The 27,178-nt window shown below is 36.7% G+C and overlaps 1 long non-coding RNA gene across 2 annotated transcripts in view; it reads left to right on the top strand.

The window, feature by feature from the left end:
* LOC132519275 (uncharacterized) overlaps positions 1-27,178 on the top strand; it is a 306,468-nt gene that overhangs the window by 268,341 nt on the left and 10,949 nt on the right. The gene's annotated exons all lie outside the window — the stretch shown is intronic.

Genomic DNA, 27,178 nt, shown 5'->3' with positions numbered 1-27,178 from the left:
CAATTACCCTGCAAAATAAGTTTTTTATGTCCCTTTTAAAAATAATGGAGCCAAAACTCAGACAATTTATAAATAAATTGTCTAAAGTCGCATAGCTTGTTGGTGGGAAGCTGACATTTGAATCCAGAACAGTATGAATCAAAAGATCATATTTCAGCTACTATAGAAAACAAGGAAGATAACTTGTGACTGTGAAAATATTGTACCTCAAAATAGCACATATTGTAGCTTATTTGTATACTTACAACAACTACATTTTATCTCAGTTTAGTGTCATTTTAGTATTACGACTGAAGGTGCCTGCTTGGATAAACTATGGATTTTTACCACCTGGACCTGTGGTAAGAAACAGTGGGTCTCATTTCTCAAACATGAGGTGCCAGGAAGGCTGGTGCCAGGTTGGCAAAGGAGGTTCTCACCCTTTCTCAGTGCATATGGCTCTCTAGTGTAGGAAACTACCAGTAGCCCTCTCATTTTCTCTCCTCTGCTTGTTAACCTCCTTTTTGTGGGTGAGTTTGAGGCAATATAAAGAAGGAAAAAGACAGAAAACGGAGAGCAGGGCAATGTTGTCTTCCTTGGGAAACTTTCCTTGGCACCAAGACATTGTTCTGAAATTGGACCAGCAGGGAGCAGCCTCTCTGATAGAATGTCTCTCTGTGGACACAGTTCTGGCAGGGCTAAGATGGGAGATGAGAAGAAGATATATTCCAGACAACATTCAAATGTAACAGGAGTTGGTAAAGAGAAAGGACGAAGGTATTCTCTATTCTAGATATGAAGCTCCACAAAGGAACGTAATTAGGGCCAGAAATTGTCCTGTTGTGGCATTCCAAACGCATCCTTGAGCCTCTGTCCTACTCATTTTGAATCTTTATCCTTTCCTCTCTCTCTGCTCCCTCTCTCATCAGCAGGCTAAAGAGAGGATACATCTCTAGCTTAAGCTTGGGGCTTTTTGGCACAAAGCTTGATTGTCTCGGTTTTCTCTTGGCAGATTTAAATTGTTAGAGAAATGAAACTCGTTTGAAAACAGTAGGCCCTGGCAGGCACTCTCCCAGGCATTGCCCAGGACTCCAGGAACAGTTGTCGACTTGCTGCATGGCATTTGTCTAGGTTGGGTTTGATCTTATTCTCAGATCCCATATGGTAAGAAATAATTCAGTTTTAAAGTTTCATGTGTTTTATGATTGTGGGGATTGAGGTCAGAAGAGAAAGAGAGGTATGCTGCATATGGAGTTTGCAGATTTTTTTTATACTGAAACTAAGCTTTAATGAAGATGGGAGATTAAGGAAAAATTTTATCTTATTTGCGTGAATAAGAGACAAAACAAAACAAGGTATTTTTTATCTTCTCTGAGTATAAATCTTTATTTGATTATGGTGCCCTTAACTTTAAGATATTTCTACCACTATGGAAGAATAATATTATCGACAACTAATATGCATATATAGTGGGTTAGACATTAGAAACACATCACACACAGTACTCAGCTCGAAAAATATTTTAGTATATGAATGGAGAAACAAAAGAAAATAGTACCATTTCAAGTAGTATTAGTTCTAACATTATCCAAGTTTTTGGTTTACTTTGCAAGAGCATATACTGCACTATATAAAGAAACAGCCATAGATAATAATATGCTTAGTGGTACTGATGAGACATTTTCCAGCATATTTACAAGTTTTTCTATAGATTCGTAATAGGACAGAGTAATGGTAAATAATTTGCAGCAAAAACAGCCCCCAAAATACTTGGGATAAGTTTATAGATATGCATCATTTTTAAAACCAATTTCTTGTGACACCAATACTGCTATTTGATATGTAATTATAAATTTCATCTTCCTTCCTCTATCTTCATACAACCATGTGGGAAAAGAAATGAACACTTAACAGCTGGAGCTGTGAACACAGAATGGATTTCAGAGCAACTAAATGTGTCTGCTGCTCCAAAGAACATTTTAGGCATCCTAATTAGCCAGTGTTTTAAACCACTAAATCTCACGTCTACTACCTCTGTTGACTTCGGCTCCTCCACCCCTATCAATTCTTCGACACACAGTCTCTTCCTGTCATTTCAGAATCTCAGCGGGTCAAACACAAGGCCCATTTCATAGACTCAATTTAATATAGACTGTTACGCACAATGATACACACAAAACTATAAATAAAAACTTTCTGTCTTCGACGGTTCATGGAGTTGAAATAGGTTATCATTTGACACTTCAACCCTGATTTTTGACCTGGCTTTATTCCTTACATATCTGACCATTGACTTTAGTTAACCCAAGCGAGTTGAAGCTAAAACAGGGTAGACTAAACAAGGAGTAGAGGATCAATCTGATTAAATCTACCAATTTGTCCATCTGTGTCTGACTTTCATCACTTCTTATGATTGTATATAAAATACCTGCTGTGGAATGGGGGATTAAGCCCATTCCAATTCTTGATGCTTTTTAACTTTACAGATGTTAAAGGCATTCCTTCAAACCTGTTCATTTGCGGAGCAAGGCTTTTCCAGATGGGAATTAGAAAGCAAGATTTGACAAAATCTGCTTCTCTATATTACAGTAATGCTCCTGTTTCTGCTAATCCATTCATTTTCAGGTTTGATTTACCTTTTTTGCCTTGATCTAAAAGCTCTGTGGCTTTATAGGATTATATATTGCTGTATTCAGGTTTTGAATGAATCATAGTGTATGCATTTTAATATGATTTCTCTGATTCCAAAGCCAGGATTAACCTGTTTTGATTAAAAAGATTTTATGTTTAGAGTTTAGAGGAAGAGTGTTAAATTTCTCTAGTTATTCACTGATTCCCTTATGTATAAATAGACAAAAGAAAGTATGTTGGCTGTATTGATGGAAGAAAGGGGAAAAAGCACAATTTTATAAAGAGTTTAAAATATTAATACTTAATATAAACTGTTACATAAATAAGAGTGAAAGTGTCCTTAGCCCTGAGTTTTGTATTCCCTATTTCGACATCTTGCAACGTTGAGACTACTGAAGTGTAGACCTAATTTGAACTATGGTAAAGAGAAATATTGGTAGCTGGTTAGGTCATAGAAATTGGATATAGAAAATTGGTTACTTTGGTACTTTAAACTTAAAAAAAAAGTACTGACTTTTTTTGTTTGTTTCTAAAAAAATGGTTATGGAAAGTAGGAAGATGCAGTAGGGGTTCCTGGTGTTATTTTAAGGGATAATAGTATAGGAATAGCAACATCTTAGAGATGCTTAGAATGTGACAGACAGTACTCTAAATCCTTTACATATGTCAACTCAGTTAATCCTCACAGCAGCCTTATGAGGTTGATACCATTATTTTCATTATATAGATGAAGAAACTAAGATGCAGAGAGGTGAAGAAAATTGTTGAAGCTTAGATGACTGGTAAATGGCAGAACCGTGGTCCAAACCTGGGAAGTCTGGTTCCATTCCATGCTCTTACACACTATACTAAGTGTGTTTACATGATCATACGTCTAGTTTCTGGCCTACCCAGAAGTTATGTAAAACAAATTAAACTCAATCTAATGAGAATATGGTAAAGACCAAATGAGAAATTGAGTAAGCAACTGGTACATTTTTCTCTCCTGTACAAACTTCCTTTTTTAATATAGAAATTCCAGATATAGTTTCTACATTCCTAGATTTTAAGCACAGTCCCTGTGCCATGTTGCTAAGGTTTTAGCCTGTGACCCATCTCTTTGGACTTATTACCATGTAGTTTCCCTTTGATCTCTCCCTACACTTGAGGAACAGACATATAGGATGAAGAAGAATTTAGTTGTGAAAACTATACCCAAACAACCCCGATTTTCCTGCATCTGGGACTGGGGAAGTTTTGAAGTTTATATATACATTGCTAAATAAAGGTAGAGACAGTACACACCCAAATTGAATTTTGGCAAGTAGAAAATGGGGACGTTTACAAACATGTCTAAATGCAAACCAGCAAGTAACCATTCTTTATTTTTAAAAAAATGAACTTCATTTCATCTCTTCAATTTCTGATATTTACAGGAAAGACCCCTTTCCTTTGTTTATGTCTAGCAGCTTCACTCGAGTCACTAAGATGCTTTTACCCAGCTTCTTCTTATAAAGAAATCAGACATTACTCTCTATCCTTAATGAAAGAGGATTTAAAATTTAAATATAAACATTTCAATGTATCTGAAAGATAAAAATGAAGCTGAAGTGAAAAATTACAGTTCATAGTTTTCTAGGGATGGACAGTTTGTGTACTCTTGTTTGTGTTTTCAACTAGATTCTGAACTCCTCAAAGAAAAAGCTTCTTATTGACTGTTTTTGTAAAATTCATCCCTCACTCTTCTCTCCCCATCCCCTTACCCCATTCTGTATCGATTTCAGTGATGTGCATATAGTAGGTACTTAATAAATATTTGCTGTGTGAATAAATTTACTTTCCATCACTGAAGCTATTTTGAGGATTATTTCTCAAACAATAAAGGGGATTATAAAATCTATAGTAGACAAGGTCTGAAACAGAGTTTGAATGTAAATCAGGCATCTGTCTCCAGGTCTTTGATTTTGACTTCCTCCAAATAGTGCTTGACTCTAAAGCATACAGGCAGGTCAGTGAATCTGCTGTTGAAGGGCTCAAGAGGTATAAGAGAAAGAAGAGGTGAGGTTGGAACTTGCTTTCTGGCTGCACGCTTTGCCTTTCAAGCAGTAACTGAGTTGCAGCATAAGGTGTGAAACTAGGACAAATGTTCCAAGTCCTAGAAAACGAATTATTTTATTTAACTCCATCCTGCTTAGAAAATTTGTTTCAGGATTACAGGCTTTCAGGAGAGATTGGTGACTAAGGAATGTTCAGTTTGAAATGGATAATCTTTGACGATGAAAGCTAAAATAAATGCTAACACAAAGAAGCAGCTTTGATCATGATGCTTACAACAGTATTTCAGTGTTTAGTTTCAGACACGTAAGGAAGGACACTTAAACTCTCAGGAGTTAGTTTATTGCCTAAAATCATAATATCCCCAATGTTAAACACTGGGAATCTGTCGCTCCAATTTTCCAGGTTCCCTGGGTAAATTCAAGATTTTCAGGATTGAGAAAGAGGCAAGCCAGTCAGATAGTGTAGAAGGGGACACGAGAGAAAAAAACATATTTGAAATGTTAGATATTCTATAAATAGTGTATATAATCTTCAGTTGTAAAAGATCTTTCTTGTTTAAACAAAAAAGATAACTAAGAAAAACTAGATAGTCGAGGATAAAGTATTATGCTTCTCATAATATTTTCTATCCCCATCATTGATAAAGTAATGCAGAACAGATTGATTATTACAACCCTGAAATCTTGTTATTGATTTAATATGAAATACGTAATTTTTTCTTCTGCTCTGAGAGTTCTATTCCTCTGAGAGAGGAATGTCTTTAAATTATTGCATTAGATGAAAGCTCTAGTTGCTTGTACTCAATCTTGAGCTGAGCTAATATTTCTAGACAGATTATTAAAAGCCACTTTTAAGAGACCCCTTTTTCTTTTCTGCTATTTGAGATTTCTTTCCTTCATCAAAATTCCTCCTTCTGGAATTAATTATTTTTTGTAATTTTATGTGGAAGTAGAAATAGCTCTATATTGAATTTTTATTCTATGGCTGGCAGTGTTTTGAGTACCATATACTAACTCACTTAACCATCACAATAATGCCTTGAGGAATGTTGCTAACTATCCCCATTTTACAGATAAGGAAACCAAGGCACAGGGATATTAAGCAACTTTCCCAGGGCCACACAGTTTCTCAGTATGAAGCCAGGCTTCAGCTTCTGGTGGCTATCCTTTTAACCAATAAGCTATATTCATACATGGTCCTTGAGAGAGAGGACCATGTATTGTTCATCTTTGTATGCCCACACCTTGATAATCAGTGCCCAATACGTAGCAGGCACTTACAAAATATGTGTAAAACTGAATACTTTTGAGCTCTAGAATGTCCTTCCTTTTATTTCATTTCACTTCACTTCACTAAGTTCTCATCTCTGCAGCCAAACCCACATCTTGCCCCTTTTTATCTGGGTAAGAGCTCCGCATTAATTTCCCCCATTCAGTCTTCAATTGATACCAGTTTAAAGTACAGTTTTAAACTTTTCACTTCATTCCCTTGCTCAAAAATCACCATGGATCCTTATTACTTTTGAACTCTTGCGTCTGGCATTCCAGGCTCTCTATTCTTTGTCGTAGCCTCCCTTCATTCTTACCTTCCACAGCCCTGTCCATGCATTCAGTATGCCAAATTGTACTACTCAATGTTGTCATAGAATGCCCTGAGATTTCACATTGATCCCCATCCATTGACTATTGAATGTTTTTCCTTTGCTGTTGTGTTCTTGTGAGATTTTCATCCTCATCTAATTCTCCATCTATGATTACTGCTATTGATTCTTCAAGGCTCAGATCATTTGTTAACACTTTAGTGACATGTTATACTCAATGATTTCCCTTGACTGTATTTCTTCCCACTTTTGATCTCTACTAGTACTTTACTACATTCTGCTTTATATTGAATGCTTTTATCTTTTCATTTTTAAAAAAGCTTTCCTTCTTTCTTGCTAGCTTATAAACCTCTTGAGATGAAGAATTATATCTTCCTCGTCTTTATTAAGAACTGACAATGAAACAAACAAGAAAATCCATGGGTATAACTGTTAGACTACCACCAAATATTTATCATTTTTCTTTCTTGAGATCTATTTTGAGAAATTTGCTATCACAGATCATTAAACTTTATAGCAGGAAGAGACACTTGCAATGATTTCATTACTTGCCTTATTTTATCAATAAGAAAACTGAGGCATGGAGAAGTTAAGACACTTCCCGAATGCCAAAGCCTAATCCTTGCAATTGCTTATGCTCAGTCCTGAGCCCTGTCCTCTATATAATGTTGCTTCACTAGATTTTTGAAAGATGAAAAGTTTTATAACAACAGGATAAAGGACTTTGGAAGTTTCCAAATGGCATCAGGTTAACTTTTCACAGACCTTCAGTGATTTGTCCAACAGAAAAAGACTGAAAAGGGTGGTAAGCATATGTTGTAACTATGGTTTGAACTTTTAACCATAGTTAAAAGCCATCCATTACCTTTGTCACCTTAAACGAATCAATAAATGACATAGGCATCATTATGCTTATCAATAAAGTAAAATTATCTTGACATCCATATCAGAAGTGTGTTTTTAGTTCAATGAAATAATCCTTGAAAATGCCTGGCACAGAATAAGCACTCAGTGTTATCAATCAGTTATCAATGTTAACTGATATTATGATTGTGGATGAGTTTTAAGAAAGATGGCTGAAGAATTTGACCAGAATATTCTCCCCCAACATTTTTTTTTTTACTTTAAAGTATTTCTTTCCACTTTCCTCTTTGCCTTGATGGAATCTGCTCAGCTCTGTTGCATTTCCATCATGACTTCCTAGAATAGTCCTCTGCATAGTGATCTTCCCTGTGTCTGGGTTCCTAAAATATTGATTACCTGTACTTGTCATTAGTTACTTACCATATACCCCATTTTGCTGTTAAATATTTTTCTCCCTTTCTTATTTCAGTTAATTTATAAATTCCTTAAGGGTTGGTGCTATTTCTTTTTTTCTTTTCTTTTTAATATTTATTTATTTATTTGGCTGCGCCAGGTCTTTAGGTGCGGCATGGTGAGATCTAGTTTCCCGACCAGGGATTGAACCTGGGCCCCCTGCATTGGGAGCACAGAGTCTTAACCACTGGACCACGAGGGAAGTCCTGGAGCTATTTCTTATATTTGTATCCTTCATTGAACCTGCATCAGCTTACACATTTGATCATTATAAAAATTGGTTTCTTGATTAATATTGACTAATATGTCAGTTCCTACCAGAATTCAAATAAATTATAATGCAGATTAACCAAAGAAAGTTTCACCTCAGGCTCATTTCTTAATTCTAGAATCCACTTTTAGATCCTCTGCTCCAGATCTTTAAAAGGGCAGTAAAATAAGTTAAAAATATTTCTTCACAGAGTGGTGATAAAGTGGGCACCAGTGGAAAAGCAGAAGAGCTCCAACCTGGGGCTTAGCAGGCATGAGGGCTCCAGCTAGCTGAGGGACAAAGCAGAAAGCAGTTGAGTCTAAGGACCATTCTATAATAACCCACAAGGTATATGTAAATTTGATTCTACTTTGTAAGACAAAGATACCCTTTTCAATAGTAGTTAATTATCATTCCATAACTTCCTGTATTCTAAGAGGCTTAAAATTAATTTGTCTGTAATGGGAGGCAGTCTCACTTTAAGCAGTCTCTAATTTCTTTGGAAAATGGCAGATGCTAAGATGCTTCTATATGTAGCAGAAGTAGAGAAAAATTAAAGATTGGCTGAACTAATTTCCTCTCAATCTATCAAGTTGGTTTATTTGGCCTTGTACTAGTAGAACTACATATGTAATTTTACAAACCAACATATGGAATATGTTGAGAGTATGAATGTGTATGTGGGCTACAAGAGCATCAGAGGAGTTTTGCTTTGAAATATGCACTTTAATATAAGTTGACACCATATAAGTAGAATGTCTTGAAATTATATTGCAGATGTCTGCTTTTAATAACTTGATGAAATTTGCACAAAAGATCTAAGCAGCATGCTTATCAATGAGTTTTGTTGTTCAATGTTGTATCTTTCTTCTATTTCATTTAGTATCTGTATTTTAAAACTCACCTGTAACTGTATAAGGAAAGATATCACATAAAAGGAATTCCATGTAGAATTGAACTGACATGGCTCCTGAGATCATATTGAAATATCTTTCCATCTATCTATCCACTCTTTGTCAGGCTCCCCAAACGTACTGATTTCCTATTCTGTGGGAAGTGCTGTTAGTACTCTGATGTGACAAGATAGTTATTCAAAGAGAATATGACTGACTTATTCCTGTTCAGTTTGGGTTGCAAATGCTAAAAATCCACAAAATAATCAAAATGGTGGTAGGCCAGGGCTTCCCTGATGGCGCAGTGGTTGAGAGTCCGCTTGCCGATGCAGGGGACGCGGGTTCGTGCCCCGGTCCGGGAAGATCCCACATGCCGCGGAGCGGCTGGGCCCGTGAGCCGTGGCCACTGGGCCTGCGCGTCCGGAGCCTGTGCTCCGCAACGGGAGAGGCCACAACAGTGAGAGGCCCGCGTACCGCAAAAAAAAAAAAAAAAAAAAAAAAAAAAAAAATGGTGGTAGGCCAAAAAAAGAAAGGAAAAGCAGTTGATGACCAACGTTAATCTGACAAATTTTAAGTATATTTTTTATAAAAACAAGTGCTTTGCAACACCATAACCCAGTCTCATTTCAGTTGTGTCACTGCATCATCTGAGATTATATAAATATATATATAATGTATATATCATTATATGTTTAGTATATTTATTTGTATTGCATGTGTGTATATAAATATACACACATATTTCATATGCCATATATTTCATATGCCGTATATATGGCATCGACATAATAAGTGTTATGTGTAACTTCCAAGTAACATGATTTAAAGAAGAAATTGCTTGCCTGCCACGTCTTCTCTTTCTCCCTTCTTACAAGCTAGAATTTGGACTAGATCCAACCTTATCCAGTGCAGAGAAGAATATTCTAGGAAATGGAAGGGTAACGAGCTCTGTAGAGAAGGAACTTCCCCACTAGCCTGGAAATGCACACCCAGACCTTTAACTAAGAAAGAAATAAAATTCTGTTTTGTTTAAGCCATTGAAATATAGGACCTTTTGTTATAGGTACTTAAAATATACCCAAAGTAATATGTTTGCCATCTTGACTTCTTTATTTGTGCACATTCTTCTCTTTTCAGTCCTGTTTTCTCAAAGCTTTTTTCATGTGCACCAACATATTTTTTAAAAGCATGCAAAATCATCCCTAATTGGTAAGGAAACGAGAGGTAAATTTACAGGTTAGTTTTTACTATCATTGGAAACATGACATATATCATTGGAAAAACATTGCAAAGTCACTATTTTCAAAGTTTATTTTCAGATGCAAATCTCATCATTTCTTCTTGACCTTTATTAATCAGTGATGATGCAGAAGATAATAATAGTGGTGGGCTTGTTGAGGTGGGACTTAACGGGAAAGGAAAAGGAGAAGATGGCCATTGAAATATAGCTAGCTGTTCTGTCTCTACTAGTGAACTCAGGAAGGCTTTTGTAGCAGACAGATTTTGGTCTGAGAAAAACCATTTGGATGACATTTTAGAATTAAGTCAATAATGCTTCCTCTATTGTTTTGGGGGAGAATATAATTGATAATCTTTTGATTAGGATAATGAATGATACCTCTTTCATATTCCTTGATAGGTTTACAACTTGCTGGGAGTAAGTTGGAAGATTTGCATAGAAACCAAGTAGCCTTCTAGGAGTATGAGTATGAAAATGCAGACCTTTTCACTTTAAGGACCAAAATGATTAGGATGTCTCTAATGAACCTAGATGGCCCAGTCTGAGAGGAAAATCTTCAGATCTTCCCTGAGCTCTTTTATCTCTACATTATGCTTTTGTTTTTAAGATATGTTCATTTTATTGATTTTTAAAAATTCATGTTGACATATTTGGCCATAATCTTCTTCTGCTTTGTGGCATATTTTTCTTTCGTTCTTTTTTAAATTGAAGTATAGTTGATTTACAATATTGTATTTCAGGTATGCAGCAAGGTGATTCAGGGGTGTGTGTGTGTGTGTGTGTGTGTGTGTGTGTGTGTGTGTGTGTGTGTATCACATCTTCTTTATCCATTCATCTTTTGATGGACACTTAGGTTGCTTCCATGTCTTGGCTATTGTAAATAGTGGTGCTATGAACATTTGGGGTGCATACGTCTTTTCAAATTATTGTCTTTTCCAGATATATATATCATGACATATTTTTTGTAGTGAGAGTTCTTCATCTGTCATTTATTTTTCCTGTTCTTATGTCTCTTTTGTCTTTTAATTGTTAAAATATTTGGGCTGAGGTATTTATATACTTCGATGCAATTAAAACTGAGGATATCCTCTATTTAGCAGAATTTCCTCTGATCTTATTAAGAGCCTCAATACCTGTAGATAGTATTTTCCCAACTAAAAATATTATACAGAGGAGTTATACAGAGGAATATTATACTCCTCTACAGAGGAGTCAGTTGAGTGTCAACAAATTTTAATTTTATTAATCATAAAATGAAATTTTAGAGAAATTTTCAGGCAATTTTATTAAAAGATTAAAAATAATACAATATTGAAAAAATACATCCTTCAGAGAACTGCCAGTGACACAGTGTTAGAGCCAGATACAGCTAAGAAACTAGCTAAAGAATGTGAATATGAGCCAAGAATAATTATCTTTTTTTTTTTTACCACCTTCTTCCATTTCCCCCACCCCCAATCCCTACCTATGGTAGCCACCAATCTGTTCTGTGGTGCTATGAATTCAGTTTTTTAGATTTCACATATAAGTGAGATCATACAGTTTTTGTATGTATTTCTCTGACTTATTCTACTCACCATAATACCCTCAAGGCCCATCCATGTTGTAGCAAAGGGAGGGATTACCCGTTTACTTTTGAATTTTTAGATAATATATAAAGAGACATTTTTATTTTGCTTCAATGTACAGATATGTTATTTTTAGCACAAATTTTATTTTTGAAAAGGGCTGTTAATAGAAATATTTCATTGGGACAGCCAACATAATAAAACCAAATTGTAAGTTACTATACATATTTTGAAGAAATTAAATAATTTTAACTACTTTTAGTGCCCTATTTCATTCTCAAAAATATCCTGGTTTGGGGTTCTTATATGGTTATCTTCCCTAGAAAGTATGTTTGTGAGAGACTTGGAGTCAGCACAGCACCTGAGCCTAGAGAGTGACAGAGGAGGTCTGGTTTCAGGCAAATTTTAAGACTGACTTAGGAGCCCCTTCTGAGCCCCTCACCCTAATATAATGAGTGTACTATACCTACCTGGGTGCAAATTAAAAGTACTCTGTCAATAAAAAGGTGTAATGTTGAGAGCCAAGGCCTCCTGTGACGGGGAACAGACATAGTTGAATAGAAGCCTAGGAATAGAGCATACTTTTCTTCCTCCCCGCACTGGCCCCCGGCCCCAGCAGGCTGCACTAAGACACTGTCACCAGGTTGGCATCTCTCTATCCAGCTGCTGGGACTGACCCCTGTCCTTTCTGGATCACATCTGACACATGTCCAGATACGTCAGCACTACCATGGATGGAGTTAATCTTCAAAGAGACACCCCTCCCCCATGATGCATGAAATGAAATGGTTCTTAATAACTGGGATAAAACATTTGACATAGGTCTTAAAGATTAGTCCAAGAAATCTTGGAAAATAAGGCCATTATTATCATACTGCTTTTTAAAAATTTTGTTTATATTCCATATATTTCCTAAAATGAAACATTACCACTGCTACTGTCACGTGGTCATTAGTTCATTTTGGGTTTTCTGAGATCTAGATTCAGTAGAGTTTGATGTGCCTAAAATTTTCCAAGTCATTTGAAAGATTGTTCACATCTTCCAGAAAAGCCAGCATGGAGCAAGTGAACGGGGCCCTCTTCCTAAGATGTGAGTCTAAGCAGGATGCCAGCCCATGTTTGTTTCGTGTGAGTGATGTCCTGCTTCCCAAAGACTTTATTTCACTTCTTGCTCTCATTTGCTAGGAAGCAGTGAAATGGGGAAGCTTTTCATATAAACGCAGAAGCAAGGAGATATGATATTATTATTTATTTGTTCATTATAAGGACACTTAGCAGGGTAGAATGTTTGAAGAAGAAAAAAAAATGTCATCTTTAGTAAGAGGATCTCAAACTAGGCCTTTTTCCTTATTTTGTAGGTACTATTAAAAAAATCTGAAATGTCATAACCCTGTAATTCTTGAGAAGCTAGTTTCCATTATTTTTTCGCTAGTAATTTACACATATCTCTTCTTTATACCCACTCTGAAATCAATTAGCAGATACTACTTAATGTCTCCTTCTTCAGTTAACTCATTTGTAACAGATTTTTCTACGTAGAATATGGTTTCATGCTTTCTGTATGCAGCTCTGGCAAGCCCCTTTCCAACTAGTTATGTGACATTTCACTCTTCTTAATAGAGAGAGTGTGATGGGAGAATATTCACAGCCAAAGTTTAAGCAATTAAGGGAACATTGATTTCCATACGTAACCACTGAAAAACTGGATGTTTACACCAAGTGTCAGAATTTTGTCTGAGCATGGTAGAGATGGCTTAACTTTGGGCCTCTCTATCTTCATTTCCTTATTTACCTTTAAAAGAGAAAGAGAAGTGTGTTTGCTAGGGCTGCCACACCAAAGTAGCACTGACTGGGTAGCTTAAACAAGGGAAATTTATTTTCTCACAATTTTGGAGCTAGAAGTCTGAAATTAAGGTGTCTTTGGGATTGGTTTCTCCTAAGGTCTCTCTTCATGGCTTGCAGATAGCCATGTATATTCACGCGGCCTTCCCTCTATGTGTGTCTGTGTTCTAATCTCATTTTCTTATAAGGATTAGGGCTCAGTCATATTGATTAGGGCCAAGTTTAATGACCTCATTTAACTTAATTACCTCTTTAAAGAGCCTATGTCTAAATAGAGTCTTATCCTGAGGTACTATCGGTTAGAACTTCAACATATGAATTGCATGGGGCCAGGGGGGTTGCATAATTCAGCCCATAATAGGAACCATGCCTATTACTTTTATATTTCAATAACAGTACTTTAAAAAATGACATTGTTTCTCCTTCTTGCACTTTAAAAGTAATGGAACATGTCTACGATCGTAGGACATCTACATAGGTAAGTATAAATCTTGTTGGCATTTTAATTTTCTCACTGGAAGTCTTGTTTCCATGTGCAAGAACTAAAGGTTCTGGGAGATTTTTTTCATTATTGCTCTCCTTATGAAAGCAGCTGTTCAATGAACACAGCATATTTTGTTACCTCATCAAGAAGCAGAGGAAGATTATGTTGTGATCAGGTTTTGTATGGCTATAGTCAATGCTTTTCTGATTGTCTGAGCCCCAGTGATTGATTTAATAGGTCTACTCCAGGGCAGTTACTCATCCCTGGTATTTGTCCAACTCAAAGCTCCACGTTATTTATGTAAACGATGCTTTATATGCCTTCCATGAAGATAAATCCAAGTTGACAGAACTGTTTAAGAGATGAGTGTGCCTCCCAATTGGGATTACAGTCACAGAATTTATCTTTAACTTTTATGTTACTTCACTGGCAAATTGGGAGCTTTGGAGGATAAGAGGATAAGATATGACTGGGAGAATCTATTTTCTGCTCTGAAGGTAGTATTTTGACATTTCAGGAGAGTGCAGCTAGGAGGACTTTGGAACACAAATAAAGAAAAACAGGCTTAGGAACAGATGACTTATCTTTGAAAAATGAAAACACCTCTAAACCATGGGACAAATCTTAAACCAGAGTCATTTAGATATACTCGGCACTTGGAAAATGTTCCATGTTTAATGAGTTATACATTTTTAGCTTTGGCTAGGGATTTTTTCTTTTACATGGTAGAACATGAGCCTCATGTGTTCTTTACATATGTGTTTGTTGGAAGATCAAAGGGGTACGTGTGATTTCTGGTTTGAAAATGATGGAGTGAGGTCTATGAATACTTTTATAAGAAATCCTCCAAAAGCCACAAAAGAAAGAAGAGAAAAATTAATGCAAACTTGATCTCTGATGGGACTGGGAAATATATGAAACCTCCAAACAATCATAGCAAAGTAAGCAAAAAAAGGATCTGCCAAGAGCAATAAAGGCCAACTGGGACAGATGAATATGTAAAGAGAGGACCCGCATAGGGACAGAGCTCAGCAAAAGCTCTACACAAATCTCTCAAAAAAGTATGCTACAGTGAAATATAAAATAATACATATTTTATTCACAACATTGGGAATAGGGAACATCTCTGGATACTTGGAAGTCAGAGTCAACTGAGGAATCACCTGAACAATCCGTATTTTCAGAAAGTAACCTCTGGTTGTAGGAAAAAGGAGGAGAGACACTTTATATCATTAAGAGTGCTGCAGTTTGTCAGCAGGGAAGATATAATAGCTAAAATCACTCAGGCGCACAGGCAATTCTGTCATTAGCAGAATTGCTGGGAGCCTGCAACACAGTCTTATCCACTCTGCCACCCAAAGCTTCTTCAAATGGCTGATGGGGAGGTTGCTCATTTAAAAGATGAGTGATCATAACAGGAACAAGCAGAGGCTTTAAACAAAGCTATTATGGGGGAAAAAGAGGTAAAGAAATAGGAAAAGCAAATATCAGATGATGAATAGTCACCAAGAAAAATGTAGCACGGAGATAAAAATTATAACCACATATGTCATCAAGAATTACTAAAAACCCTTAATGAGACAATTATAACTGAAACAGAAGTGGACACAGTAGAGCAGAAGAGCTCAGGAAAGATGCCCCTCTAGATACACTCCTTAATCTTCTCCACCCTGATCTGCTCCCCAGGAGGCTGACCTCTATTCAAACTATTCAAAAGGTTTTCTAGCTTCTAGTTGGCCTTGGCCAACTGAGAGTACTGGCAGAAGAATGGAGGGGGAGAAGAGGTCAAGTTATTCCCTTGGGTCCCCCTCTGGGGTCATGCTGGGCTGGTAACATCGCTTGACTAAGGAAGGAGAGGCTTTTTTCTTTTATTGAAGGATGTTACTTTTTATTTCTTCTGGATTACAAAAAGAAAGCTCAAGGTGCTGCTGGAGGCCACAGTTCAAATCACCTCTGCAACCTGCCTTAACCCTGAGTGTCCTGTTCCCAGGGTCCCTGCCCAGGAAGGCAGCAGCTCCTCTGCGTCTCCATCTGGGCAGCTGAACTTCATGTGAAGCAGTGCTGTGGCCACAGGGCCCAGGCTGGGTGTGGGCCACAGAAGCAGTGTTAGAAAATGCCAATGCACACGAGATTGCAGTCCTAGTTATGGACCTGTCGTGGGGCCCCATTCTCCACCATGGAAATATCAAGAAAAGCAGAGGTTCAGGAGGGAGAGGCTTTTAAATGGCTCTCTCTTTGGATTCTAGTTACCACTCCCTCCCTTTGCCCCTTCAGACCTACAGTCAGTAACAGCGGCCCCCAAGGGGGTACTGCACTAACTCTTGTGAGTTCCCTACATCTGCTTTCACCTTTGTATACAATCCCTTTATTAATTCTCTTCAGTTTGAGTGTGCCGTCTATTTTCTGCAAAGATCCTAACTAAGATGATGAAACTGGCAAAACCCAGAAATGAAGTAGAAGGAAGAAAATTAAATACTATAGAAATGAGCCAGATTGGAAGAAGCACAAAGGAAAATAGGTTCTTCTGAAAACACAGGCACAATTAATGGTAGGAATTAGAAAAGATGTAATATGATATCAGAATAAATATAGTTTAAAAAGGCAAGAGAGAAAAGAATAGATATGGAAGACAGGCAAATCAGTGTCATGGTCAAAGAGAACCAAAATAATGTAACCAAACACGTATTTAAAGATATAACCCAAGATAACTTACCAAAAATAAAAGACTTGAATCTATAGATGGGATACACATGCCACATCCAAGAGAAAAAGTGAGAGAATGATCAACACCAAAATCCAGCCTAGTAAAGTTTCATAGTTTCAATATATATTGACATGTAGTCTGCATCCAGATAAAAAGATCAAGAGACTTAAGGGGGAAAAAAATGCAGGATAACCTCAGACTTCTCTATATCAATACTCAATACTGTGGAACAATCAGTGCCAATTAAGGCTTGAAAAAAGAGTGACTCAAGAATCTTTATAACTAGACCAACTGCAGTTCAACATCAAAGCAACAATTTTGAACATGTAAGAGTTCAAGGAATATAGTTTTTCGAGTTTTTTTAACTTCAGCCTTCCTTTGATGAATGGAGAAACTACAGGAAAAGGACTGATTATGAGAATTGAATCCACTGTCCCTGGAACTACGATCATAGTGTGAGAATTATGGTAAAGATTAGAATGTAAATGTGAAAAATTGGACAATATAGAAATTATATATCCAACAAAAGTGAGGCGATGAGAGGGAGAGCAGTAAGAGGTGGAATAAATATGCTGATCTCTTTGTATCATAAGATGGATAGCAATATTATTTAAAGCTGATAAAGTAATGGAGATATAAGGATATGTAGAGATATAAAGACAGATTGATTTTGGTGGATTCAGAACAGATGACACACTCAAAAGGGTGACTGAAGACAGAGAAAGACAAATATCATATGATATCCCTTACACGTGGAATCTAAAACAGTCATACAAATGAACTTATTTACAAAACAGAAACAGACTCACAGACTTTGAAAACAAACTTATGGTTACCAAAGGGAGGGAGGGATAAATTAGGAGTTTGGGGTTAATGTATACACACTATGATATATAAAACAGATAATCAAGAAGGATCTACTGTATAGCACAGGGGACTCTACTCAATATTCTGTAATAACCTATATGGGAGAAAGAATGGATATATGTATATGTTTAACTGATTCCCTTTGCTGTAACACAACACTGTAAATCAACTATACTCCAAAATAAAGTTAAAATTTTAAAAAAAAAGGGGGCGACTGAAGAGAGTTAAATGAGGGTCTGATTATAAAAGCCTGAGAAGAACAAAAGAGATGAACGAGGGATGATGTAGCAACATCAGGAAGCCACTACCATTCCTGGGACAGAAGGGACAAGGGGAGGAAGGTACTACCAGAATATGAAGAAAGAAGCACTCATGGGAGAGTATCTGCTGGACAAGAGCAGTTGCCATAGGTAGAGGAAATAGATCAACCCTCCAAATTGTGGCTGGGGAAGAAGAGCTGCGGGCTAGGTATCCTGTTCTCTTTTTCTCTTTCTACTTGGTCGCATTGACCCATCCCAGCTGGAAACTAAAGGGCAAAGGAATCCAGTTAAGGTGATCAATAGAGGTCAGCCTTCCACGGTATAGAGCAGTATATCTTAGCCACACTAAGACACACCCGTACACTATGCTCCCCTTTCCCTCTGCTGATCCTCAGCTAGTTGAGTGCTTTACCTGAAGATGACCCAACCCTTTATGCCCATAGGATCTAAGTCATTAAGTTACCGCCGTTTGGGGACAGTACTTTTAAGCAAGAGAGTACTAAGATGTGTCTCAGTGAAACTCCTAGGTTCTAGACATAGTCTTCTTTGCCTGAGTATGTGACAACAACCCAATTTTCCTTCTGGAAGATAGCAGCCATCATCCTGTTCAAAATGGTTTGCCGGTTTAGAAGCAAGAGGAACCCAAAACGGCCAGGGACAGTCACAGGTTCCAATTTAATACACCTGGTATAAATATTCCTCTCTAGAACACTAGGACCACTAAACCCACTGAGCCAAGACATCAGGCTTGACCAGCAGAAATTGCTTAAGTGGGTTACGAGGCACAGTATGAGAGGGCTCACTACCACCCCACCTCCTGGCTCCCAAACCTGTACATGCTGACAGTTGGAGACATAACACTATACACTGACTCCTAGTTTAAGGCATATAGAAAGTTTCCGAAATTCTCAAGGTTGAATACCACTGAGCTTTCAGTTCAGTTATTGTTGTTTTATAGCAGACATTTCTAGAAGATGAGGCATAGCGTAAGAGCAGTGATTCCACAGGCATGAGCCCATTGCTACATTTCCTTTGTTGTAAAATGGGTTCCTTGTTTGTGTAGCTTTATGTGGCAATGAATAAGGCATTCTTTAAGTTAGCAAATAATGGTATTGGCAGAAGTGCTGTAGACTAGAACGGAAATTCATATCCAGAATAAGCTTGTATTTCTATAAAGGCAAATTACTATACCCTCCATGAGAGAAGGGATACAACGTGATCAACCTGCTACACTTGGCACTTGGCAGTGGTGGTAGTCACATTAGCTTTGGTGATAGGTATATGTAATATGTTTTCTAGTCCTAAAAAATTAGAAAATTTAGGACTATCCTAAATATTAGAATTTTGAAAATAAATTCAGCTGTCTTTCATTGTAATGAATTTCCAGTCATTGAAGTTGTTCAGGTAAATGCTAATGGATGTGATATTAGAGATCCACACCTTCAACTGAAGATTGTATCTTTTACTTTGAGGCTCTTACCATTTACCAAGTTATACCTCAGTAGACTCATTCATTTTTGTAAATGCTTGTGAACTCCATTCCTACATTATGTGTCAAAGTCCCTTTCATTTGCTCTGCCTTTACAAATGTTGTACTGTCCCATTTTGTCCGTCACTATCTTTGCTTTGCTAACCTCTTCATACCTTTAAATCTCAGCCCCAGTGTCCCTTCTTCCTGGAAGCCTTCTCTGTTTTTTTGGTTGTTTGTTTGTTTGTTTTTATTACAAGTCTATCTCCCTACTAAGTCATGAATTCCTTAAGATAAAATACTGTATATCCTGAGTATATCTATCACTCTGTACAGTGCTTGACACAGTGGATAGATGGATGGATGGATTAATTAGTTGATTAAGATTTGCATCATTCTAGCCTAATCAGAGACAAGACGTATAGCAGCATTTCTGCAAAAGGAGGCAAGGCATGTAGAAAGAAAGTGGTCAATGTTAAGGCATATTAATTTTGGTCCAGGAAGTAAGGTAGCTGTAGGACAATAACAAAATAACAAAAGGACAAGTTACAATTTTTAGATTGAAAGGCTGTAGAAACATTACTTGAAAGGAGAGAAAAAAATACGTGCTTGTGAACAAATAATTTCCCCTCTTATTTTCTATGGTCAGTTCAACTCAAATAGTCTTCGATTATAACAATTTTGCATGAAGATTCAATTTTACTTATGATGTAAAAGACCAGAACAGTCTAGAGAGAAAATTCTATTGTATTGATATATTTCTAAAATATTCTATTCAATAGTACTTTACTTCTTTTACAATGTGAAAGGCATCTGCATTCCATATTGGAAATATATGGGCCCAGTTTCTGTGTGACCAAATAAATCACTACTATGTTCTAGTTTGATAACTTTGCCCCTGTGTAATCCTATGGATGTGAAAGTATATATGGGAAGCATCAAGATAATTGTTTTGTGAAGGGAAACCAGTGTTCTCTCATGCCCTATAGCCTTTAAAAAAGATAAAAAGAAGGAAAAAACCTTATAATTGCATGCTTGGAAAACAAGTGCAGTCATTTTCCTGGCTGGAGATTAAATTATTGTACATTATAGTGTGCATGTCTGTGATAAGTAGATTACTATAGATCATTCCAAGAGAAGGTGGAGGGAAGATTGCACTAACATTAGCTTCTCTGGTATTTGCAGGCTGTAAATTTCTTTAAATGATAGATGTAAAGATGGAAGACAGATGGATAGAGGAAAAGACAGACTCAGATACTGGATGAGTTAGTACTGCAGCCTGCGCTCCAGCGCTGTCTTATTACCACAAGGCTAGCAAGCATCAAAGTCCCCCACATCCCCCCGCTCCCTCCCCCTGAAATGTACCGATTTATATGAAAATTAAGATTACAAATTAAAGCTTGGCTATCCTGGAGTTTTCCAGTTCATCAGCCATCCAATAAAAATGATGTCAAGCCTGTATGCATAATTCCCAGAAGATTACTTTGTCCTTACAGCTAAGCCGTGTCCCTGATATGAAAGATCTCTATCCACTTTTATTGAAATAAAGAACTAACATTCATAATCCCAATATTGAGGTATAATCTTCATTATCTCCTGACCCTCTTGAGGTTCCCCCAATCTATATTACTTCAGATTTGTTTATTTATAATCCTTATGTATTTACCTTTACTGAGATAGGATTAAAAACTGAAAAAAAAAAAAGCTCCAAAAAATCCTTATGATCTCATGATTGAGTTTCAGTTTACCAACAATCAACTAATGTGTTAGACTGAGTTTGTTGGTTTTTTTTTTAAAGTGGCTCTTATAGTTGTCTAGTCTAAGCTTGAAAAGGCATTAATTGGTCCCCTGAGTGTCCCTGTTTCATTAAATGAATTATTGCCAATCCAACCTGGTTTGTGAAATGATGGCAGCATCCTCTTTTCCTATTTGCTAAAAAAGGTGGGGGAGGGGTGCATGAAAAGACAGACACAGACAGAATAATCCAGATTAACTTTTATCTCTTAGGAAGTTTTGATTCATAACTATGGTTAATTACTGGTAAACCACAATCCCCCAACTTCCCCCCCCCCCCCCCAAGAGCCCTAATGGCCTCTGGCTATGCCTCGGGCTCTTAACTATCACACTAGTCATCAATGCTGGTCAAGATGATTTCTTGGAGATTATTGCTCATTTATTTTTTGTTTAATAGACAAAACAGACTGTTCCGCACAAAGAATGAAATGGTAGTCAATTTTTCCCCTTTCAAAAAGCATAAACACCTATGACAACCACATTTTACTGTATTTTTAAAACATTTCAACTATTATTTTAGTTTTATTTCTAAAGTGAAAACCGGGTTTGCAATGTCCTGGTTTTCACTGGTCATCATACTTTCTTACTTTAAATCAATTTTTGTTATTATATTTGGAGAAACACATCTTGATTAAGAGATTTGCTACGTGTTCTTAGCTATTTGTATCTCTTATTTTACCTTTTGTGCAAGGAAATATTAGGATAATATTATTTGGCTTTTAGATTTGAAAACAGAGGGAAAATAGAAGTACTTTACTATTGACGCAGAACTACACTGGAGTGTTTCTTCTTAAAATAACATTTATTCTTTGATCGTAAAGGATTCTTGTTTTACCATTATTTGATATAAAGTGGGATTTTGTATAATCTTCATTGGTTCAATTATTCTTCTTCTGTGAATCCTTTCATTTCATTCATTCATGCTTTTACTTGAGCACACTCAGAGATAAATCTGAAGAGAATGGAGAAGACACTGAGAAGACAGAAACAGTTTATGATCACTAAATAACTTTTTGCATAAAATGATATTCAAATGTAAAGCTCTGTATTAGAATTATTAGCTTTATTAAAATGTTTACTCACCAATTAGAAGGGAAGTAACTGGAACCAATATTTATTGTGCACCTACTATTTTCTGGATGGGTGCATAATTTACATGAATTATCTTACTTAACCCTTGCAACAACTTTATAGTCCTTAGAGCAACCCTACAATTATTCCTATTTTATGGGTGTATAAATTGGGACATTAATATTGTTGAAGATGTGGGAGAAAGAATAAAAAAGAATTGGAGGAAACATGAAGAAAAGAAAGTTTCAGGTCTTAAAAGCAAACATTGCTTCGTAGTACTCTATGCCTTCATTTGCTCATAGTTAAGAAATGCATTTGCTCTTTCCTTTGAAAACTGTGGTCCAAGGTGGCAGGACACCCCATGGAGCCCTAGTTTAGATCCTCCAATAGACAGGATAAGAATATTGATGAAGCAGGTTTATCCTACCTGAGATTCATTTGAGTTAAATATAAATATTCTTTAGAGGAGCAAGCCTGCCAGTTATGAATAATTTTGTGTGCATTTTAAAAAATGCTTATTACCAGCTATGATGTAGGATCGATCTATCTACCTATCATCTATCTATCTATCTATCTAGGTATCTATCTATCCATCCATCTATCTACGGGAAGTGGGGACAGAAGGGGAAAAGGTATTAAAAAAGTGATCTGAGTGTAGGTTATTTTGAAGGAATTCTGGCATAGGTTAGGGGTGTACAACTTAAGCCAGAAAAGAGTAATAGAATACTGGGTATCAGGGATGGAAGAAGAATTCAGGGTGAAAAAGTGAAAATTCATTTATGCCCTTAGCTTAGCCTTGCCCCGTCTGACATAAGATAGTGTGTACCCTGTCCTGGAAAATGTTTATAATTTATAAAGCTCTGAATTCTCAGGGATAAGCCATGAATTACAGAGGGATTCTAAAAGCTTTACATTCTATGATAAGCCACTATAATGTTTTTTCCTCATCAAAGACAGGAACTTGTTTTTTAACGTAAGTGACCAAAATGTTTTCCAATTAGAATTGTACTGGTATACATAATTTTAAAGTACAAATAAAGCCTTCTTTTTTTATTCAGGATGTCCAATTATTCTGAAACTACTTCCTTTCAATGCCCAAATAAAATTCTAATCAGTAATCAAAGAAATGATCTATATTTTTTCTGGACAAGGATAAGAGCGGACCTAAGACAAATTTCATAAACAATATTTAACTTTGTAACAGCTGACACTTTCACTCCTAAACTGATTTTGTAACTCTGACTCTGGATTTCTACCATCAGCTGACAAATGACTATGAGGTTATTTCATGAATGTATCATTTTGACATGGTTGTCATCCTTATAAAGCAGGGTATATGCAATTATTTAAATATTTCTAAAGCAGGTGCTTCAGAGACTCCAGGTATAACCTAGAATGTATGGGCTTAACCCCTATGTAATATTACCACCCATTAACTTGAAACAGTTGAGACAAAGATGCTAATCAACTAGGCACACAAAAGCTGTGATACTTGAGCCTTAGATGCTTACTGGATATAAACTAATCTATCCACTCTGCCCCCTCTGATTCCCCCAATTATAAGGAAGAGAATAAAATTAAAGAACATGTATGAAGTGGTAGAAAATATATCATGGATCTTTGTTTTTCATACTTCAGTACTTTACAAGGGATATACAGGATGGGCAAATTTTAAGGGGCTCAAAATCTGTATCTTCAACTTCCAAATGTACGTCTTCCTAGACTGATCTGCCTAAGATCCTTCTGTGGTGTTGGTTCTTCTTTCTCAACTTTCCTTCGCACTAATCATTCTGCCACTTTTTAAAGAAGGGCCTATCTCTCACTCACTGGGAATCTCACTAAGCAGGGCACACTTATTTACCAAGGCACAAAACTGTCTTGGATGCCAAAGGAACAATTAGAAATATTTATTTCCTAGAAGCCTCTTCATATAAGGGAGTCCATAACTTTTCAAAATTCTTTATAACATCTATTATTTAACAAAGTTTAACTTATGTACCTCCTTTAAGCCATAAAAGTAGGGACTGTGGGACTTAACACTGCTTAGGGCTCTGGTGATGGAAAATCAGCCAGATGGTAATGTACTACTATAGTTTACTAAAGTTTCTGAGTATGTGAAAACTTTGGTCACTTTTTTTTTTTTTTTTTTTTTGGTGAATCTCTTTCACCTAAAACCATGCAAATGGGAGAACAAGTACAATTTGATTCACATGAATAATCTTATTACATATGAATGCCTAGGTCATAGTGAGCAAGAGATAAACAACTTTTATTAAGCCTCTTTTCTTTTTAAATGAATATATAGACAGTTGATTTGCTATATTTACAGGAATTCACTCCCTTCTTCATACGTCATCCCTTAAAATATTCATACACACACACATTCATCATTGCTGAAAAGCTGATTTTTTTTTCTGGATGGCTAGAGATGAAAAAGAAAATGATCACTGTTATTTTGCACCAGTTTGAATTTGGGGATAAAAATCTCTGAAAGTAAAAATGTTAGCAAAGTAAAAACGTTAGAGATAACATTTACACATCTTCTTACAAATTACAATGCAGTTTTTCTTATACTATCTCATTACACAATAACCCAGAGGGCATGGAAGTTATTTTTCCCTAATTTATATATGAGAAAATTGAAATGCCAGAGGATATCCAGGTAGTAATAAGCCAAACTGGGACTAAAATTTAAGCCTTTGGAGTCAGGTCTGTGATCCCACTCTATTAAACCACCTCTTGTGAAAATTGCTCAATTTGCTAAGGACTGTATTCTCTAAGTAAGCTTTTATAATATGTAGTTGAGGTGATGACCTTACTCCAAAAGTGCAAAATCTATCTTAATTTTGGTTAGGAAAGCAATATATGTATGATTTATACTGAAAGGATTTTTTTTTCCAGAACTTCACAAAATTCAATTCCTATATCCATATAAAGAAACAAGCTGTTTAAATAACGCTTCAAGGATGCCTCAGTGAAATGATCTGTGTCCTTTAAGATTTCAAAGAAGCATTCATGTCTAGGAAAAAGTATAAAGAAGGGCTGTGATAAGTCACTTGTTTTGTTTCATCAGTTTTTTAGCCGAGTACTGTTAATAAAAGTTCTAACTCAGAACACCCAGATGATGAAGGGATATGAGAAGCTAATGACACATGAGTAGAAAGGCATGTGATTCCAGACTGGCCTGGTGTCTGATTCTTAACTGAACATTGAAATTTTTGGAGCTTTTTGTTCTGGAAACAAATTAAGAAAATTTCAGTGTGACTTGTCTCACTCTTCAAGCTTGTGCTATATGCCACTACTGCCAAATTGTAGCTATTGTTTGCTTGACTAGAACTTGGAGGAAAAAAAGAAGGATAGGGCTTCCCTGGTGGCGCAGTGGTTGAGAGTCCGCCTGCCGATGCAGGGGACACGGGGTCGTGCCCCGGTCCGGGCAGATCCCACATGCTGCGGAGCGGCTGGGCCCGTGAGCCATGGCTGCTGAGCCTGCACGTCCGGAGCCTGTGCTCCGCAACGGGAGAGGCCACAACAGTGAGAGGCCCGTGTACCGCAAAAAAAAAAAAATGGTACTCCAAACCGACCTAAAGGCTAGTCACAGGTATTTTCGACTAGGTCCAGGGTTGCAGATGAGTGTTAAGACCCTTACTAGTCAAAGTGTGGTTCCTAGCCCAGCAACATCAGCGTTGTCCAGGAACTAGTTAGAAATGTATACCCTCAGGCCCCAGCCCCGACCTACTGAAACAAAATCTGCATTTTAACATGATCCCCCAGATGACTCATCTTCATGTGAAAACTGGAGAAAACTTCCTTTGAGCTATTTCAGAGTCCTTATCCTTTCCAAATTTTCCCAGCTTTGGACTAACTTCCAGCACCACTCCCCACTTTTCCCACACATCCACATACCCCATTATTTTTAGACAATCACCTTTTGTTTGTCCCTTGTTCTTATCTCTAAAGGGAAAAATCACACAGATTCTAACTAGGTAACTCACAGACTTCATTCACAAATTTCTCTCTATTAGCCAAAGAAAACTTTGCATCTTGATAATTAATATTTCTGAACAATTTGCTGACAGACCTGAGCCCACCCAGGTAGTTTCTTTAAAGCAGCAAGTAAAGGAGGGGGTGTGGGTCATTTTCTACAGCTAGTCCAATGGTATTCACCATTAACTATCCTGTATCCTTGCTTCAAAGCCCTGCTTTTGGCCTCTCTAGGTTTGTACTTAAGGAAAAAGTGGTCAGTCCATTAAAATAATAATAATTTGCCCCATGTAAAAAGAACAATGCTATTACATAAAGCAGTATCATAGGCTCCCACAATTTCAGTGCTGCAGAAGCTATTGCTGCTGCTAAATCATCGTGATCACCCCGGAACCACTGGGAACATGCTAATTTATGCCCAAAGCAATATTAGTATTATTGTTTACTTCCATTATCTAAGTAGGCACAGTCCCAATTAGGTAGGCTGCTATAACTCTGTCTTCTCCTGGTATGAGACTGGGAAAAAGGATATAACAGTAACACAGAAAAGCAGCCAACAGTTTTAGCAAATAACACTGCAAAAGTCAGGTATCATTTCTTATTTTCCAATTACTCCAGTTCCTATCATCAAGTTTAGTAGAGACAGTAATGTGCCTGGTGCTAGAGAGAAATCATTCAGGTAAGCTGAGGCTACTCCTTCTGTTTCTCCATCTGCTAAGCTGTTAACACGAAGACATATTGACAAGGGCTCAAGGAAAACATGGAATATTTCATCAGTAAGATTATGCTGCCCTAGAGACAGATGTTAGAAAGCTGTTATATTTAAAAATAAAGAGATAAACAGATGCTTGAGGGGAAGGAATAAAATAGTTTTAGAATTGGGAAAGAAAATTAAAAAGGAAAGATGGAAAGATAGATGAGAGGTTTGTATTGGCATAGGAAATGGCAAATCCTTATTGTGTAGGAAAAACACTTCTATGTCTGCCTCAGGCAATCATTTACTATTAGGTAGGCATTCTTAGAGTGCATTCTTAGAGAAGATTTGTAAGAAGAGCTTAGCAGGGCTGATTATGATTACAGAGAACAGATTTATCTGTTGTCATAAGATGGTTAATGTCAGGGCTTTGACTTAAAACCATATACACTAGTTTTCATAAAAATTTAAACATGAGAAATGTTATATACTATGGTA

This window comes from Lagenorhynchus albirostris, chromosome 4, assembly GCF_949774975.1.
Source record: "Lagenorhynchus albirostris chromosome 4, mLagAlb1.1, whole genome shotgun sequence".
NCBI classification, from domain to species: domain Eukaryota; kingdom Metazoa; phylum Chordata; class Mammalia; order Artiodactyla; family Delphinidae; genus Lagenorhynchus; species Lagenorhynchus albirostris.
The sequence above is the reverse complement of the archived record's forward strand: the minus strand, read 5'-3'. Positions and strand labels throughout refer to the sequence as shown.